Here is an 18,122-nt window from a genome sequence, read left to right on the forward strand (position 1 = left end):
TTTTATTATTTTAAGAGGGTTAGTGAAGCTGGTAAAAAGGGGGTGTGACAGCTCTGCCGACTCTGCTGGGGATTTGCAGGTTCGAGGTAGTACTTGATCTTGTTGGCTTTTTAGGATATTCATTTGAGGTTTTTATGTGTTTTGTTTGCTCTATTTGATTTTTTTATTTTGCTTATGTCGTTTTATTTGCTAGTTGCTTATTTGTTTACTATATTTCCTTTATGTGTTACTACTTTATAAATTGTCATCATTTGCATAACCCCGGGTCTTCTTTCTGCAGCAAGTCTTTCGGAGTACGTTTGAGCATACACGGTCCTTTTTATGAGTCACCCGTGTCTTTAGGAGGGTGGCGTGAGAGCGTGGAGTGGGGGGACAACTAGAGCAGCCGACATCGACCACGTGCTGCCCTGAATTGCCTTGTTAGTGAACCTTAAACTTAGGTCAGCCTTTAGGTCATTTTTATTTGCATCATGCCATTTACACCTAGTAGGGCTCGGTCCCAGGCACCGTGTCCCTTTGTAGGAAGCCTATCTGAATTTTGTCAAAAATGGACCCGTGGCCCAAAAAGACATTCAATCATCTCTATGTGATACATGTTGCATCTTTCAGGGTAAAAAGGTCATTTGGCAGACCGATGTTTGGGAAAGAAGGGTGAAAATGAAGCAAGTAGGCCCAGTTATATTTTTCTTTCACAACTTTTTCAAAATAAAATGAAAATGAAAAATCCAAAAAGATTTTACACTTTTCCCTCATTTCCCAAAAAATCAAGAAAAAAATCAAAAAATGAAAATCCAAAAAGATTTTACATTTTCCATCATTTCTCAAAAAGACAAAAAATATGGTTTTTCCAAATTGGTTGCATTTAAAAAAAAAGAAACTTTCTCCCATGTCCAATCTTCCCGAACTACGCATACCTGATTCTCGTCTCTCGGGACGGGATACGTAGGCAACCCACATAGGGTCCGATCTTCCTAGTGAGTCTTAGGTTCTTGACTTTGCGGGGTCTTAGCTAAATTTTGCATGTCTAGCCACTTTTTGCAATATCGACCTTGTTGCAAAATAGGGTTATTTTGCGAAGTGGTTGTTGAACCGTGTCTGGAGAGTCTAGAATCCACAATTAGCTGTCTCCTCTTTGTTTAAGGTCCATTCCTATTGAATTTGCACGCTTAACCATTTTTGGCCACATAGGCCATTTCTGCGAAATGGGGTTATTTTTGCAAAGTAACTTTAGAGGTTATAGTTCCTTGATGTTTAGGGCCATGTAGACCTTTCTGAGGTGTTTCCTTATTGAATTTTGCACTTTCAGTCACTTTTGGCTACGCAAGCCTTTTTGCAAAAACAACCTTATTTGTGACTTGCATGTGTCCAATAGGATGTGTTGTGGCCTCACATAATGTCTTGAGTCATTTAATCTGTTTGGTCTTATTTTTCTCATTCAGGTGTGGATCAGTATACCGGTGCTCGAGCATGACAAATACCCCAGGACCACTACATTCAAGAGCTGCTTAAAGATACTTTTATGTTTTGTCTTTGTTGCTCGTGTTGTCTTTTACTTTCTAGTCTTGTACAGTAATATCGAGTCTTTTGTTATATTACTTCCCATTTTGTATTTGAAAAACCAAAAAAAAAAAATTATAAATGAAAAATCCAAAAAGATTTTTGTTTCTTAGTTTATTTTGTCCATTATTTTTCCAAAACTACGCTTGATCTAATTCATGAGGGATATGATATGCAGGCAACCTACATAGGGTTCGATCAAATCATTTTTTTAAAACAAAAAAAGAGAGAAAAAAGAAAAGAAAAAAAGAGATAAAATTATGGGATGTGAGAAATGAGAGAAAAGAAAAGAGTGATAAATAGAAAAAAAGAGAGGAAGAAAAATGAGCAAGCAAGTGCTAGAAAAGAAACGAAAAGAGAAGATTGAAGGGAACAAATTGAGATGATGCCAAGTGCTAGAAAAGAAACGAAAATGAGCAAGCAAGTGCTAGAAAAGAAACGAAAATTGAGCAAGTGCTTTATTTTAAAGGATATTAGTGTTTTGGGTAGTAGTATTATCTTAATTTTGCGATGATTTTAATCAAATCTTGTTATTATTTTAGTTTGACATTTGAAAAATATAAAAAATAGATTCATATTTTATATATAATTTAGTTTAATTAATTAGATAGATTTTTGCAATATGTAGTATATTTAGCTTATATTAAAATGTATTTAGCTAAGGTTTGAACATTTTATTTTAGTCCAATTTTAAGACCCAAATATGAAGCCCAAGACCCTTTAACCCATCAACTCTTTTTAATTTAATCCGAGACATTCACCCCTTTTATCCAATGATCAAAACTAATCCCCACCCACATATATCTATCTAATTACAACCTAAAAAAAACCCTGGAGAACACCCCTGAACCCTAAGCCGCCGACCCCTCCCCCTTCAGTCTAAAAACCAGCCTCCCTACACAATAACCGGCCGCCCACATAAGTATTCTATACATTTTCCGGCGCACACATAGATGGAGAAAACAAAGGGAGACTGCTCACAATTACGTTGAGCAGGATTTAATCACAAGAAGGGATGACCCATTTAGACTCATTTGCTCTCATCCCCACAGTCACTGTTCTCACTCCAATCGCTAAAGCTTAAGTCAAACAAGAGGATCGGTTGCTTCAGATTTCAATCCTATGCCTCGTCTCCATTTTGGCATGAGCAAATCTTGAGGGTTTTTGAATTTTGGATTCCTATTTGTCCTCTCCTAATTTTTCGTCCCAATTGGTCAACACAAAAAACAAAAATGAATTCCTCTTAGTTTTAACTTGTTTCCAATTAAAAGAAGTATCAATTTCTTCAATCAATTTCTGTTTTGAGCTATGGATTCTAGTTGAGGATTCAATTCTGTTTCGGGTCTACTGTGTATGTTTTCTTTGGCTGGATTTGCTTTGATGTTTGAATCGCTAACTCGAGGTGTTTTCTGTCACGACCCTAACCCCGAACCCGGTCGTAATGGTGCCTCTCGTGAAGAAAAGGCCAGCCAAACCAAAGCAGAACACCTCATTTAAACAGCTAAATACCATAAATAGTTCTAAAACATGATATAATAACCATAATTTGCGGAAGTAACGATAACAACAGTAGAAACCATCCCGACACATCCCAAACCGGGGTGTCATAAGTCATGAGCAACTAAGAAATCCAGATACAAGTCTACTAAACACTAAATCCGATACAATAGTTCTAAGAACATGAAAATGATAAGATAAGAGAGGCACGGGGCTGCGGACGCCAACAACTACCTTGTAGTCTCAGAATCACTGCCTGGACTAGGAGGATCAGCACTTAGGAGCGAACTCTGCGATGCCCGAATCTGCACACATGGTGCAGGGAGTAATGTGAGTACTCCGACTCAGTGAGTAATAATTATAAATAATGGCTGAAAGCATGAAAACACGTAAGGCACAAAGCAATTCTATATCAAAACAGTACATCAGTGAGGAAGTCAAGTGAAATCTCATTAAATCAGGTAAAACAGGTAATTTGGCAGGTAAATAACGAGTAGAAATCTGCTCCTCGGGCACAGTATCAATCACTCAGAACAGTATCAGCTCCTCGGGCTCACTCTCATCACTAGTGCTCATTCTCAGCTCTCGACCCATGTATCTCTCATAATAACAGCAATCAGAATAACCGTTGTGGCGTGCAGCCCGATTCGTATATCGCTGCGGCGTGCAACCCGATCCATAAAGATAGCCGACTGAGCTCACTAGGGGTGTACAGACTCCGGAGGGGCTCCTACAGCCCAAGCGCTATATTGCTGCGGCGTGCAGCCCGATCCATAACATATATAATATCCTCACCATTGGGTTCTCAACCCTTCTCAGTCATTAACCTCACAGCCTTTCAGGCACAATAATAGAAGATAGGGATCTCAGCCCACAAATTCCTCTCATTTAGGAATAGTATGATAAAACAAGATCGAATCGTTTAAAACAGAGAGAAACATGACCGAGGATACGATTTTTAACAAGTATAGTGAGGAAAATCAATCAAAATCCCCGAAGGGTTCAAATAGTTGGCACGAAGCGCAAATATGGCAGTTAGCCCCAAATCATGATGATAACAAATAAGTTTCAGTCAAATACGCGGTAAAATCATTAGTCGGGACGGACCAAGTCTCAATCCCCAGTAGTAAAAGACCCCACGCTCATCATCCAGCGCGTGTCTTACCTCAATATAGCACTACGATGTGCAATCTAGGGTTTCAAACCCTCAGGACATCATTTACATCATTACTCACCTCGAACCGACTAATTCTCTAGCTCGCGACGCCTTTGCCCTCGAATTGGCCTCCACGCACGTCGAATCTATCCAAAATTAGAACGAATACGTCACAATATGCTAAGGGAACAAAGCCCAAGCGAAAACATTCAAAAAATATCAAAAATCCCAAAATTAGCAAAAGCCGAGCCCCGGGCCCACGTCTCAGAATCAGGTAAAATTTATATTTTCAGAATCCTCATACCCTCACGAGTCAAACCATACCAAAATTATCCAATTACGATACCATTTGGTCCATCAAATCATCATTTTATATTTTTGAAACGTTTCATAATTTTCTTTCCAAATTCCATCCCATTCATGAATTAAATGATGAATTCAATGATAGATTCATGTACTCAAGCCAAATCTGATTTAGAATCACTTACTCCGGTGAATTTCCTTGAAAAACCTTCGAAAAATCGCCAAAATCCGAGCTCTCTAGGTCAAAATATTAAATAAAACCCAAAACCTCATATTTATAGAGTACCCCTTAGATTTCAGCCTCCGCGATCCGCACAGAACCCCCGCGGTCTGCGCGAAAGCACCACGGTCCGCACAAAACCACCGTGGCTTGTACAAAACCACCGCGGCCGCACTTCATTTTGTGCGGTTTGCGTCGCACATACCGCGGCCGCACTCCTCTTTGTGCGGTTTGCGCGGGTGAGTTTCGAGGCCTGCAACCCTTCTGGAACTGCTACAGTTATGATTTTCGGCCTAAAACATCTCGGAACCTACCCGGAACTTCAAACCAATGTACCAACACATCCCATGACATCGTTCAAAATTGTTCAAAACCTCGGAACGCTCACAACAACATCAAATCACCAATTTAACAGGGGATTCAAGCCTAAGAACTCTAAGAACTCTTAAATTATGCTTTCGATCGATAAGTTTATCGAATCTCGTCCGAATGACCTAAAATTTTGCGCACACATCCCAAATAACACAACGAAGCTACTGACACTCTCGGAATTCCATTCCAGCCCCTATATCAAAATCTCGCCTATCAACCGGAACCGCCAAAATATCAACTTCACCAATTTAAGCCTAAATCTTTTCTACAACTCCAAAACCCATTCCGATCGCGCTCCTAAGTAACAAATCACCTCCCGAAGCTGACCGAACCATCGGAACTCACTTTCGAGCCTTCTAACACATAAGTCAATATCCGGTTGACTTTTCCAACTTAAACATTCTAAAAAGAGACTAAGTGTCTCATTTCTTACCTAATCCTCTCCGAACTCGAACTAATCAACCCGATTATATAAAACACGGATAACGAAGAGTAAAGAAGCTAAAATAGGGGAAAATGGAGCGGTAACTCATGAGACGACTGGCCGGGTCGTCACATCCTCCCCAACTTAAACAAACATTCGTCCTCGAACGAGTCAAGAAACATACCTGAAGCCTTAAAAAGGTGAGGATATCTGCTCTACATCTCCCACTCGGCCTCCCAGGTAGCCTCCTCCACGGGCCGACCTCTCCACTGCACTTTCACTAAAGCTATATTCTTTGACATCAACTTCCGAACCTGACGACCCAAAATAGCTACTGGCTCCACATCATAGGTCAAATCATCATCCAACTGAACCGTGCCAATATACTTCCGGAGCATAGAAACGTGAAATACCGTATGCACACTCAAAAAGTTGGGTGGCAAAGTAAGCTTATAAGCCACCTCCCCAATCCTACGAAGTAACTCAAAAGGCCCAATGAACCGCGGACTCAACTTTCCTTTCTTCCCAAATCTCATAACACCCTTCATGGGCGAAACCTTCAGCAAGACCTTCTCACCAAACATGTAGGACACATTTCGAACCTTCCGGTCCGCATAACTCTTCTGTCGCGACTGCGCTGTATGAAGCCTCTCCTGAATCACCTTCTCTAAGGCATCCTGAACCAAATCTGTCCCCAATAGCCTAGCCTCGCCGGGCTCGAACCAACCAATTAGAGATCTACACCGCCTCCCATACAAAGCCTCATATGTGGCCATCTGAATACTCGACTGGTAGCTGTTGTTGTAAGCAAACTCTGCAAGCGGTAGAAACTTATCCCATGAACCTCCGAAATCAATAACACAAGCATGCAACATGTCCTCCAATATCTGAATAGTACGCTTGGACTGCCCGTCCATCTGAGGATGAAAAGTTGTGCTCAACTCCACCTGAGTACCCAACTCTCGCTGAATAGACTTCCAAAACTAGGAAGTAAACTAAGTACCCCAATCTGAAATGATAGAAACTGGAACACCATGCAGCCGAACAATCTCTCGGATATATAACTCTGCTAACCGCTTTGAAGAATAGGTAGTACAGATAGGAATGAAGTGCGTGGACTTGGTCAGCCGATCCACAATCACCCAAATAGCATCGAACTTCTTCAAAGTCTGTGGAAGTCCAACAACAAAGTCCATAGTGATCCTCTCCCACTTCCACTCAGGAATAACCATCTACTGAAGTAAGCCACCCGGTCTCTGATGCTCTTATTTTACCTGCTGACAATTAAGACACCGAGCTACAAATCCCACTATATCTTTCTCCATTCTTCTCCATCAATAGTGCTGCCTCAAATCCTGATACATCTTCGCGACACCCGGATGAATGGAATACCGTGAGCTATAGGCCTCTTTCAGAATCAACTCCCGAAGTCCATCCACATTGGGCACGCAAATCCGGCCCTGCATCCTCAATACCCCATTATCACCGATGGTCACATCTCTGGAATCATCATGCTGAACTCTGTCCTTAAGGACAAGCAAATACGGATCATCATACTGGCACTCTCTGATGCGATTATATAAGGAAGACCGAGAAACCACACATGCCAACACCCGACTGGGATCCGAAATATCCAATCTCACGAACCGATTGGCCAAGGCCTGAACATCAACTGCAAGAGGTCTCTCCCCAACTGGGATGTATACCAAACTCCCCATACTCACTGCCTTTCGACTCAAAGCATCGACCACCACATTGGCCTTTCCCGGATGGTACAATATAGTGATATCATAATCCTTAAGCAACTCTAACCATCTCCGCTGCCTCAAATTAAGATCTTTTTGCTTGAACAAATGCTGAAGACTGCGATGATCAGTGAATACCTCAAAAGATACACCGTACAAGTAATGCCTCCAAATCTTCAATGCATGAACTATGGCAGCCAACTCCAAATCATGAACATGGTAGTTCTTCTCATGGAGTTTCAACTGACGAGAAGCATAAACGATAATTCTACCCTCCTGCATCAATACACAACCAATCCCAACTCTCGAAGCATCACAATATACGGTATATGAACCTGAAGCTGATGGCAAAAACAATACTGGAGTTGTGGTCAAAGCTGTCTTGAGCCTCCGAAAGCTCTCCTCACACTCATCCGACCATACGAATGGAGCTTCCTTCTGAGTCAACTTGGTCAAGGGCGATGCAATGGATGAGAATCCCTGAATAAAATGGCAATAATAGCCTGCCAACCCAAGAAAACTACGAATCTCTGTGGCTGAGGACGGTCTGGGCCAACTCTGAACCTCCTCTATCTTCTTTGGATCAACCTGAATACCCTCGCTGGACACCACGTGCCCTAAGAAAGCCACTGATCTGAGCCAAAACTCACACTTGGAGAATTTTGCATGAAGCTTCTCCTCCCTCAGTCTCTGCAATACAACCCTCAAATGCTCTGCGTGCTCCTCCTGACTACGTGAGTACACCAGAATATCATCAATGAAGACTATAACCAACGAATCAAGATAAGGTCGGAACACACTGTTCATCAAATGCATGAATGCTGCTAGGGCATTGGTTAGCCCGAAAGACAACACAAGGAACTCATAATAACCATATCTGGTCCTGAAAGCAGTCTTAAGAATATATGAATCCCTGATCTTCAACTGGTGATAACCCGAACGAAGATCAATCTTGGAGAACAACCTCGCTCCCTGAAGCCGATCAAATAAATCATCAATGCGAGGCAAAGGATACTTGTTCTTAATTGTTACTTTGTTCAATTGCCTATAATAAATGCACATTCTCATCGTGCCATCCTTGTTCTTCACAAACAAAACCGGTGCACCTCAAGGTGACACACACACTAGGCCGAATGAACCCCTTATCTAAGAGTTCCTGAAGCTGTTCCTTCAATTCTTTCAACTCCGCTGGTGCCATATGATACGACAGAATAGAAATGGGCTGAGTGTCCGGTACCAGGTCAATACCAAAATCAATATCCCTGTCCGGTGGAATGCCCGATAGGTCTGCAGGAAACACATCGGGAAAATCCCTCACAACTGGGACAAAATCAATGCTAGGAGTCTCAGCTCCCACATCCCTCACAAACGCTAAATATGAATGGCAACCCTTCCCAACCATACGCTGGGCTTTCAAGAAAGATATCACCCTACTAGGAACATAATCAGTCACACCACGCCACTCGATCTGCGGTACACCCGGTATAGCCAAAGTGACTGTCTTAGCATGACAGTCTAGAATAGCACGACACAGAGATAGCCAATCCATGCCCAAAATGACATCAAAATCCACCATGCTTAATAGCAATAGATCTACTCGAGTCTCCAGACCCCCAATAGTCACCACACATGACCAGTATACACGGTCTACAACAACAGTATCACCCACCAAGGTAGCTACATGAACAGGTAAAGGAAAAAACTCATGGGGCGTACCCAAATAATGAGCAAAGTATGATGACACATAGGAAAAGGTGGAACCAGGATCAAATAATACAGAGGCATCTCTGTGGCAGACTGAAACAATACCTGTAATGACAACATCTGAAGCAATAACATCTGTCCTGCCTGGAATAGCATAAAGATGACCCTGGCCACTGCCTGATCGACCTCCCCCTCTAGGGAGATCCCTGGCTGCCTGACCTCCACCCCTAGCTGGCTGGGCGGGTGGTGAAGTAACTGGAGTAGAAGTCGAGAGCTGACCCCTCTGCTGAAGCTGACCATCACGAAGTCGAGGGCAATGCCTCCTTATATGTCCAAACTCTCTGCACTCATAACAACTACCCGGTGCTGGAGATAGGGACTGAAGGGAACCCCTCGCACCGGAGTGACCAGCTGATGTACTCGGCATAGCAGAACCCTGAGCTGACGGGGCACGAGATGAACTCTGGGCTGGAAGGGCATTGAGTGAAGGCTGACCCTGCTGTGATCCATGATAACCATGATCTGAAGATGCCCCGCAATACTCTGAGCGGGCTGACTGAACAGGCCTGAAAGAACGACCTCTACCATGCTGAAACTAGCCCCTCGAAGGAGCACCACTGTAACTGCCAGATCCTCGAGGCCTCTTGGCCTCCCTCTCCTCCCGATCCTAACGACGAACTGTCTCAATCTCCGAGCGATATCAACCACCTCCTTGAATGTAGCACCCAACACACTCTCTCTAGTCATCAGAATACGGAGATGGTAGTTAAGGCCATAAACAAATCTCATGATCCTCTCAGGATCTGTCGGAACCATCCAAACGGCATGACGAGCCAACTCAGAAAACCTCGACTCATATTGTGATACAGTCATATCCCCCTGTCGCAACCACTCAAACTGTCTACGCAGCTCCTTTCTGCGAGACTGCGGTACGTACTTCTCCAAGAAGAGAGTGGAGAACTCATGCCAAGTAAGGGGCGATGCTCCAACTGGCCTACGCCTCTCATACGCCTCCCACCAAGTGAAGACAACCCCAGTAAACTGAAAGGTGGTAAATGCCACACCACTAGTCTCAAGAATCCCTGCTGTACGGAGCATCCGCTAACACTTATCAAGAAAACCCTGGGCATCCTCGCCCTCAGCACCACTGAATGACGGAGGCTGAAGTCTACCAAACCTCTCAAGACGACGCTGCTCATCATACGGCATATCTGGCACAACAACCTCCTGAGCTAGTGCAACCGGCTGAGTTGGAGGTGCCCCCGGTGTCTGTAGTCCTTGCACTACCTGCTCAGGTGTGCGAGCAGCGGGGGTCTGATTGCCTCCCTCGGCCTGTGAAGTAGCTACTGCTGTAGTGGCTGAAACTGCCTGAGCCAGACCGGTGCAAACTGATAAGATCTGTGCCAAGGCCTCCTAAAGACCCAAAATCACGATGGGCACAACTGGTGCCTGAACTGGTGCTGCTGGAGCATCCATAGCTGGAGCCTGATCCGGAGCTAGGGCAGCTGATGGATCTACAGGTGCTGCCCTCGCTGCTCTGCCTCTGCCACGACCGCGTCCACGGCCTTTAGTAGTCTCAGCTGGTGGTACTGGTGGTCGTCCACCTCATCCGATAGCTCGCGTCCTCACCATCTGTGAGAGAATGGAATAACAGAAGTTTAGTACTCGGACCACAAGTTCGCACGACAAGAATTTCAAGAATATGAAGTTTTTCCTAAAGGTTCTGGAGCCTCTCGAGGATAAATATAGACGTCTCCGTATCGATCTGCGAGACTCTACTAAACCTGCTCATGACTCGTGAGACCTATGTAACCTAGGCTCTGATACCAACTTATCACGACCCTAACCCCGAACCCGGTCGTGATGGCGCCTCTCGTGAAGACAAGGCCAGCCAAACCAAAGCAGAACACCTCATTTAAACAGCTAAATACCATAAATAGTTCTAAAACATGATATAATAACCATAATTTGTGGAAGTAATGATAACAACAGTAGAAACCATCCCGACACAGCCCAAACCGGGGTGTCACAAGTCATGAGCAACTAAGAAATCCGGATACAAGTCTACTGAACACTAAATCCGATACAATAGTTCTAAGAACATGAAAATAATAAGATAAGGGAGGCACAGGGCTGTGGACGCCAACAACTACCTCGTAGTTCCAAATCACTGCCTGGACTGGGAGGATCAGCGCTCAGGAGCGGACTCTGCGATGCCTGAATCTGCACACAGGGTGCAGGGAGTAATGTGAGTACTCTGACTCAGTGAGTAATAATTATAAATAATGGCTGAAAGCATGAAAACATGTAAGGCACAAAGCAATTCTATATCAAAGTAGTAAAAATCATGTAAAGCAGTACATCAGTGAGGAAGTCAAGTGAAATCTCTTTAAATCAGGTAAAACAGGTAATTTGGCAGGTAAATAACGAGTAGAAATCTGCCCCTCGGGTATAGTATCAATCACTCAGAACAGTATCAGCTCCTTGGGCTCACTCTCATCACTAGTGCTCATTCTAAGCTCTCGACCCATGTATCTCTCGTAATAACAATAATCAGAATAACCGCTGCGGTGTGCAGCCCGATCCGTACATCGCTGTGGCGTGCAGCCCAATCCATAAAGATAGTCGACTGCGCTCACTGGGAGTGTGCAGACCCCGGAGGGGCTCCTACAACCCAAGCGCTATATTGCTGCGGCGTGCAACCCGATCCATAACATATATAATATCCTCACCATTGGGTTCTCAACCCCTCTCAATCATTAACCTCACAGCCTTCCGGGCAAATAATAGAAGATAGGGATCTCAGCCCACAAATTCCTCTCATTTAGGAATAGTATGACAAAACCAGCTCGAATCGTTTAAAACAGAGAGAAACATGACCGAGGATATGATTTTTAACAAGTATAGTGAGGAAAATCAGTCAAAATCCCCGAAGGGTTCAAATAGTTGGCACGAAGCCCAAATATGGTAGTTAGCCCTAAATCATGATGATAACAAATAAGTTTCAGTCAAATACGCGGTAAAATCATTAGTTAGGACGGACCACGTCTCAATGTCCAGTAGTAAAAGACCCCACGCTCATCATCCAGCACGTGTCTCACCTCAATATAGCACTACGATGTGCAATCTAGGGTTTCAAACCCTCAAGACATCATTTACAATCATTACTCACCTCGAACCGACTAATTCTCTAGCTCGCGATGCCTTTGCCCCTCGAATTAGCCTCCACGCGCGTTGAATCTATCCAAAATCAGAACGAATACGTCACAATACGCTAAGGGAACAAAGCCCAAGCGAAAACATTCGGAAAATATCAAAAATCCCGAAATTAGCAAAACCCGAGCCCCGGGCCCACGTCTCGAAATCGGGTAAAATTTATATTTTCAGAATTTGCATATCCTCACGAGTCTAACCATACCAAAATTATCCAATTTCGATACCATTTGGTCCTTCAAATCATCATTTTATATTTTTGAAAGGTTTCACAATTTTCTTCCCAAATTCCATCCCAATCATGAATTAAATGATGAATTCAATGATAGATTCATGTACTCTAGCCAAATCTGAGTTAGAATCACTTACCCCGATTAATTTCTTGAAAAACCTTCGAAAAATCGCCGAAATCCGAGCTCTCTAGGTCAAAATATTAAATAAAACCCAAAACCTCGTATTTATAGAGTACCCCTCAGATTTCAGCCTCCGCGGTCTGCACAGAACCACCGCGGTCTGTGCAAAAGCACCACGGTCCGCACAAAACCACCGCGGCCCGCAAAAAACCATCGCGGCCGTACTTCATTTTGTGCGGTCCGCGCCGCACATACCGCGGCCGCACTCCTCTTTGTGCGGTCCGCGCGGGTGAGTTTCGAGGCCTGCAACCCTTCTGGACCTGCTACAACTATGATTTTCGGCCTAAAACATCTCGGAACCTACCCGGAACTCCCGGAACTTCAAACCAGTTGTACCAACACATCCCATGGCATCGTTCAAACTTGTTCAAAACCTCGAGATGCTTACAACAACATCAAATCACCAATTTAACAGGGGATTCAAGCCCAAGAACTCCAAGAACTCTTAAATTATGCTTTCGATCGAAAAGTTTATCGAATCTCGCCCGAATGACCTAAAATTTTGCACACACATCCCAAATGACACAACAAAGCTACTGACACTCTCGGAATTCCATTCCGACCCCTATATCAAAATCTCGCCTATCAACCGGAACCGCCAAAATATCAACTTCGCCAATTTAAGCCTAAATCTTCTCTACAACTCCAAAACCCATTCCGATCACGCTCCTAAGTCACAAATCACCTCCCGAAGATAACCGAACCATCGGAACTCACTTCCGAGCCTTCTAACACATAAGTCAACATCCGATTGACTTTTCCAACTTAAGCCTTCTTAAAAGAGACTAAGTGTCTCATTTCTTACCAAATCCTCTCTGAACTCGAACTAATCAACCCGATCATATAAAATACGGATAACAAAGCGTGAAGAATCTAAAATAGGGGAATACGGAGTGGTAACTCATAAGATTACTGGCAAGTTCGTCACATTTTCGATCCGAGCCTGCCATCGAGGTTTCGGCCAGTTTGAAGGTTCCTATATCAATTCTATGTTCAAGCTCATTCTCTGTAGTTCCATTATTGTAGCTGCTGAAATTTAATCGAAGGTTTCACGTGATAAGGTTCAATCCTTCAATCCTTTACTGATTCTAATGTTAACTATTTGCTTGGTGATCCGATTTTGTGACTTGTTATCAATGGCTTTGAATGTGCCCTCTCGTATGACTACTTGAATTGATTGCGAGTGAATTGGAATCACATGTCTAGTTATTTGAATCATATGCTTAATTTGAATTAGAAAATGAGACTGTCAGTTGTTAGATTTAAAAGAGTAATCTGGGGAGATGCAATTTAAAATAAAATTGGACCTAAAAGTTATGGAATGAGATACAATACGAGTTGTTAGTATTCTAAATTTTTCACTTACGTAGATTTATTTACTAATTTATCTGTAGGAACATGCTTAGACCGTTAACATCTGGGTAGGCAAGCCTTAGGATTTTTGTTAGTTTCGAGGCGAGACGTCGTTCCTTTAGTTAAATTTATCCGGGGAATGCCCCAAGGGATTTGTATATATTTTATTCCAGGGAATGCCCCGTAGAACTTTGTAATGGGAGGTCAAAAGTAGAACTTGTAGTGTTTTATTCTTGTTTTCTATTTTCTTTTATTAGGCGGGGACGACCTCGAGCCTTTTTGTGTTTACTTTCCTTTTTGGGTGTTTTTACCTTATACTGAATACTTTAAAATCCAACTTGATCATGTACGCAACCGTACTAGTTACGGGACTTGGGGATGCCGAACACCTTCTCCCCGAATCAAATGACCCCCCTTACCCGAATCTCTGGTGCGGACTTAGTTTGGAGTCCAAAGTGTTTTAAAAAGAAAATTATTTTAAAAACGGTGACCTGACACACCGAAACCAATGTCAGGTGGCGACTCTGAATTATTTCCTTTTGAACACAATTTTGTCACTTTTTAATTAAAAACTCTTTTGAGCCTTACAAATCTTTTATTATTTTAAGAGGGTTAGTGAAGTTGGTAAATAGGGGGGGGGGGTGTGACAAGGTGATGACGTAAGTAAATCAATGCGTTAACACAATCGTGGGTAGATGCTATATTTTTATATTTAATAGCATCTCCAAGACCCATTGCATCTAAATAAATTTTAGCATCCAACACCCATGATATATAGTTCTTACCCGAAATTTCAAGAGCAACAAACTTTCGTTTCATAATAACAGCCATAGTTAAAAGAGGAAAAAAAGTTATACCTTAGTCTTCTCAAAGAGTTTCTTGAGACGGTAATAAAACAATAAATAAAAGAAGAATATTGCAAAGAAAAAGAGAGAGAATTCTATTGATTTTAAGATCAATTAAAATGTGAAAAAATTCTTTTATTTATAGAGGAAAAATGACTTAGCCACAAAGTAACAAACTCTCTAAAAGATAGATATTCACCTAGAATACAATTCTATTAATAACACTGAGAAACTTGTTTTTCCAAACTTTTATTAGGAAACTAAAATGACTTTTTGTTTAGATCGAAGATGTTTAGAAAAAAAGAATTTTTGAGCCGCAGAATAATTCTTCTTATGTTTTTTATGGCTGGAAAAAATTTATAAAGTACTTCTTTTAAAAGCAGAAATAAAATTATTTTTTCCAAAAAGGAAATATGCGTATTAATCTTTCATATACAAACCATCAATTGTTGAATTCAAAAGGGAAATCAGCAATTAGAATTTAGAATTATGTCCTCTTCTCTTATTTCCCTTGACTTTTCTCCGTTCTCTCTCCAACTCGTTCTTTTCATAAATCTAACAAAAGATAAAATGTATTTTAAATTAAGATTCAAAAACTTAGTTTGTAATAATAAATACTAAAAAAATACTTCTTTAAAATAATATTAGTTGTAAAATTGATTGTGTTTGTCTTGTTTCATAATTTGACAGTTAAATATATTTTTTTAAAGAATCGGTTAAACATAAATTATTTTTTAATACAAAAAAAGTAATTTTCAAATGATTCAACCAAAGACATACAGTTATAGCTCCAAAATAATGAAAAACACTTTTGGAAAAAAATTCAAATAAACAAATAAAACTTAGAAGTTTAATCAAACAGAAGCTTACAATAGCTGAGTGGATATCTTAACTGGTATTCATGTGTGGTAAATATTCATCCACATCGGCTGTTTATACCTAATAAAATAATTAATCGTAAGAGTCGACAAATCAAAGTAAAAATATATATTATTTAATTATGGTTAAGTATTAAAAGTACTTATGCAAGAGCAAGACATATGTCTTACATAAGTTTTTACCGTCATCCTCAAGTCAGTTTACAAGAACAATGACAGAGTAATTGCAGGAATAAAAAGAAATGGCTAATGTATGTGTCTTGGCAAACGATGAAACAAGTTTTCGGTTGTCAAAACCTCCCGTTTGAATAGTTACATTGAGTTATTTAGTCCTATTGCAACAAAAATGGGTTATTTAGTAGCTAACACGCAACCAATTCGTGCTCCTTTCGAAACTTTTGGTTGTTAATCAAGCTCGATTTGTTGCAGTAAATAGTGTTGCATAAAGAAAGTTCTGTAACTTTGGAGGAAGGGTCAAATATTTAGACGCATATAGACTTGGAAGAAATGTGCCAGCTTGATGTCAGCTTGGTCTTATGAAATCAAAGATTTGCTTTTATAAGTCAAGCTATATTAATATCCATATTATCACGACCCGAATTTCACACCCTTGAGAGCCGCGATGGCGCCTACCGGTAATAGCTAGGCAAGCCAAATTATCCTAATTACTTAATCTTTCCAGTTTTAAACCATTATCAGTGATGAGTAGATATCATGCAAATAGCGAAAATAATTAAGCGGAAGACAAAATCTGACAATTCATCTTAATACAAAACTGCGAAAGTCTAAATACAACTCTACCTAGAATTTGGTGTCACAACTTCACAGACGGTCTAAGAATACTACATACAAAGTCTGAAAGATAAAATATACACTGTTTCTGAAATGAGTAAAGGAAACAGGATAAAGGAAAAGATAGGAGGTGACGCCAAGGCCCGCGGACGTCTGCATGACTACCTCGTGTTGCCTGTATGGGCTGAAGACAGTACCCTCACTGCGGTCCAAGCACTCTGGTATCAGTATCTGCACACAGTGCAGAGTGTAGTATCAGCACAACTGACCCCATGTGCTGGTAAGTGCGTAGCCTAACCTCGGCGAAGTAGTGACGAAGCTAGGACCAGACTACCAAATAAACCTGTGCAATATAGCATACAAAATAATAGGAAGCAGATAATAATGATGGCAACAATGATCAACCAGTGATATAAATAGCAGGCAACAAGAACACCATAAATGTTTATCAACAAATAATAGATACAAGTGCAATCAATTTATCAAGTCCTTCAAATATAAATCTTTCGCCTATAAATTCTTCAAGTAATAATCTGTAAGATAATATGCTTTTCAATGAATATATTTCGAATATATTTCCTTTAAATAAATATCTTTCAAATAAACATCTTTCGAATATAATTTTTTCGAGTAAAGGTCACCTTGTGACGCCTCATTCACTTAACATAAAGTAGAGTACAGCTTCCAACCCAATTAGGAAATCAACAAGAAAAGATGAAGTTATTTTTTTGAAATCATTTGATAAAGAAGATACCCTTTTCAATTAAAGTACAATATCGAATGAATCATTACCTTTAATACGAGAAATCAATAAATCAAAACATAGTAGAAATTCCTTTTTAAGTAAAGTACAACCTCAAACGGTTTAAGGAAAATTTAGTTGAGAAACAAATTGAGTTAAAAATGTAACAATTATTGAAATTTGGAGTATTGAACATATAAAAAAAAGGTAAAAACAGAATATCAAGAGAATTATAAAGGAATCAAAATCCAACCACTAACAAGAATAAGGAAAACAAAGACAGATTTCACTTTCTTTTCACATCTTGTTGCAGGCGTGCAACCCGATCCCATTTCCTGTATCTCGTGGCAGGCGTGCCACCCGCTCCCATTTCATTATCTCGTGGTAGGCGTACCACCCGCTCCCATTTCATTATATCTTGTGGTAGGCGTACCACCCGCTTCCATTTCATTATATCTTGTGGTAGGCGTACCACCTGCTCCCAGTTACAAGCCAACAATAATCACAAGGAATCCCGGCAAGGGAACAAGAGCAATATAACAACTTCCCGGCAAGGGAACAATGATATTTCAACAATATCCCGGCAAGGGAACAATAATATCAAACAAACATCCCGGCAAGGGAACAATGGTGATAATAACATATGAAGCGCAATAAACCATAACGGAGTCATAACAATTATAATACAAGACTCGCGGGGCAATATAACAACTTCCCGGCAAGGGAACAATGATATTTCAACAACATCCCGACAAGGGAATAATACTATCAAAACAAACATCCCGACAAGGGAACAAGAATATCAAACAAACATCCCGGCAAGGGAACAATGGTGATAATAACATATGAAGCGCAATAAACCACAACAGAGTCATAACAATTATAATGCAAGACTCACGGGCATGCTT

Source organism: Nicotiana sylvestris, chromosome 3 (genome assembly GCF_000393655.2).
Source record: "Nicotiana sylvestris chromosome 3, ASM39365v2, whole genome shotgun sequence".
Classification (NCBI taxonomy): domain Eukaryota; kingdom Viridiplantae; phylum Streptophyta; class Magnoliopsida; order Solanales; family Solanaceae; genus Nicotiana; species Nicotiana sylvestris.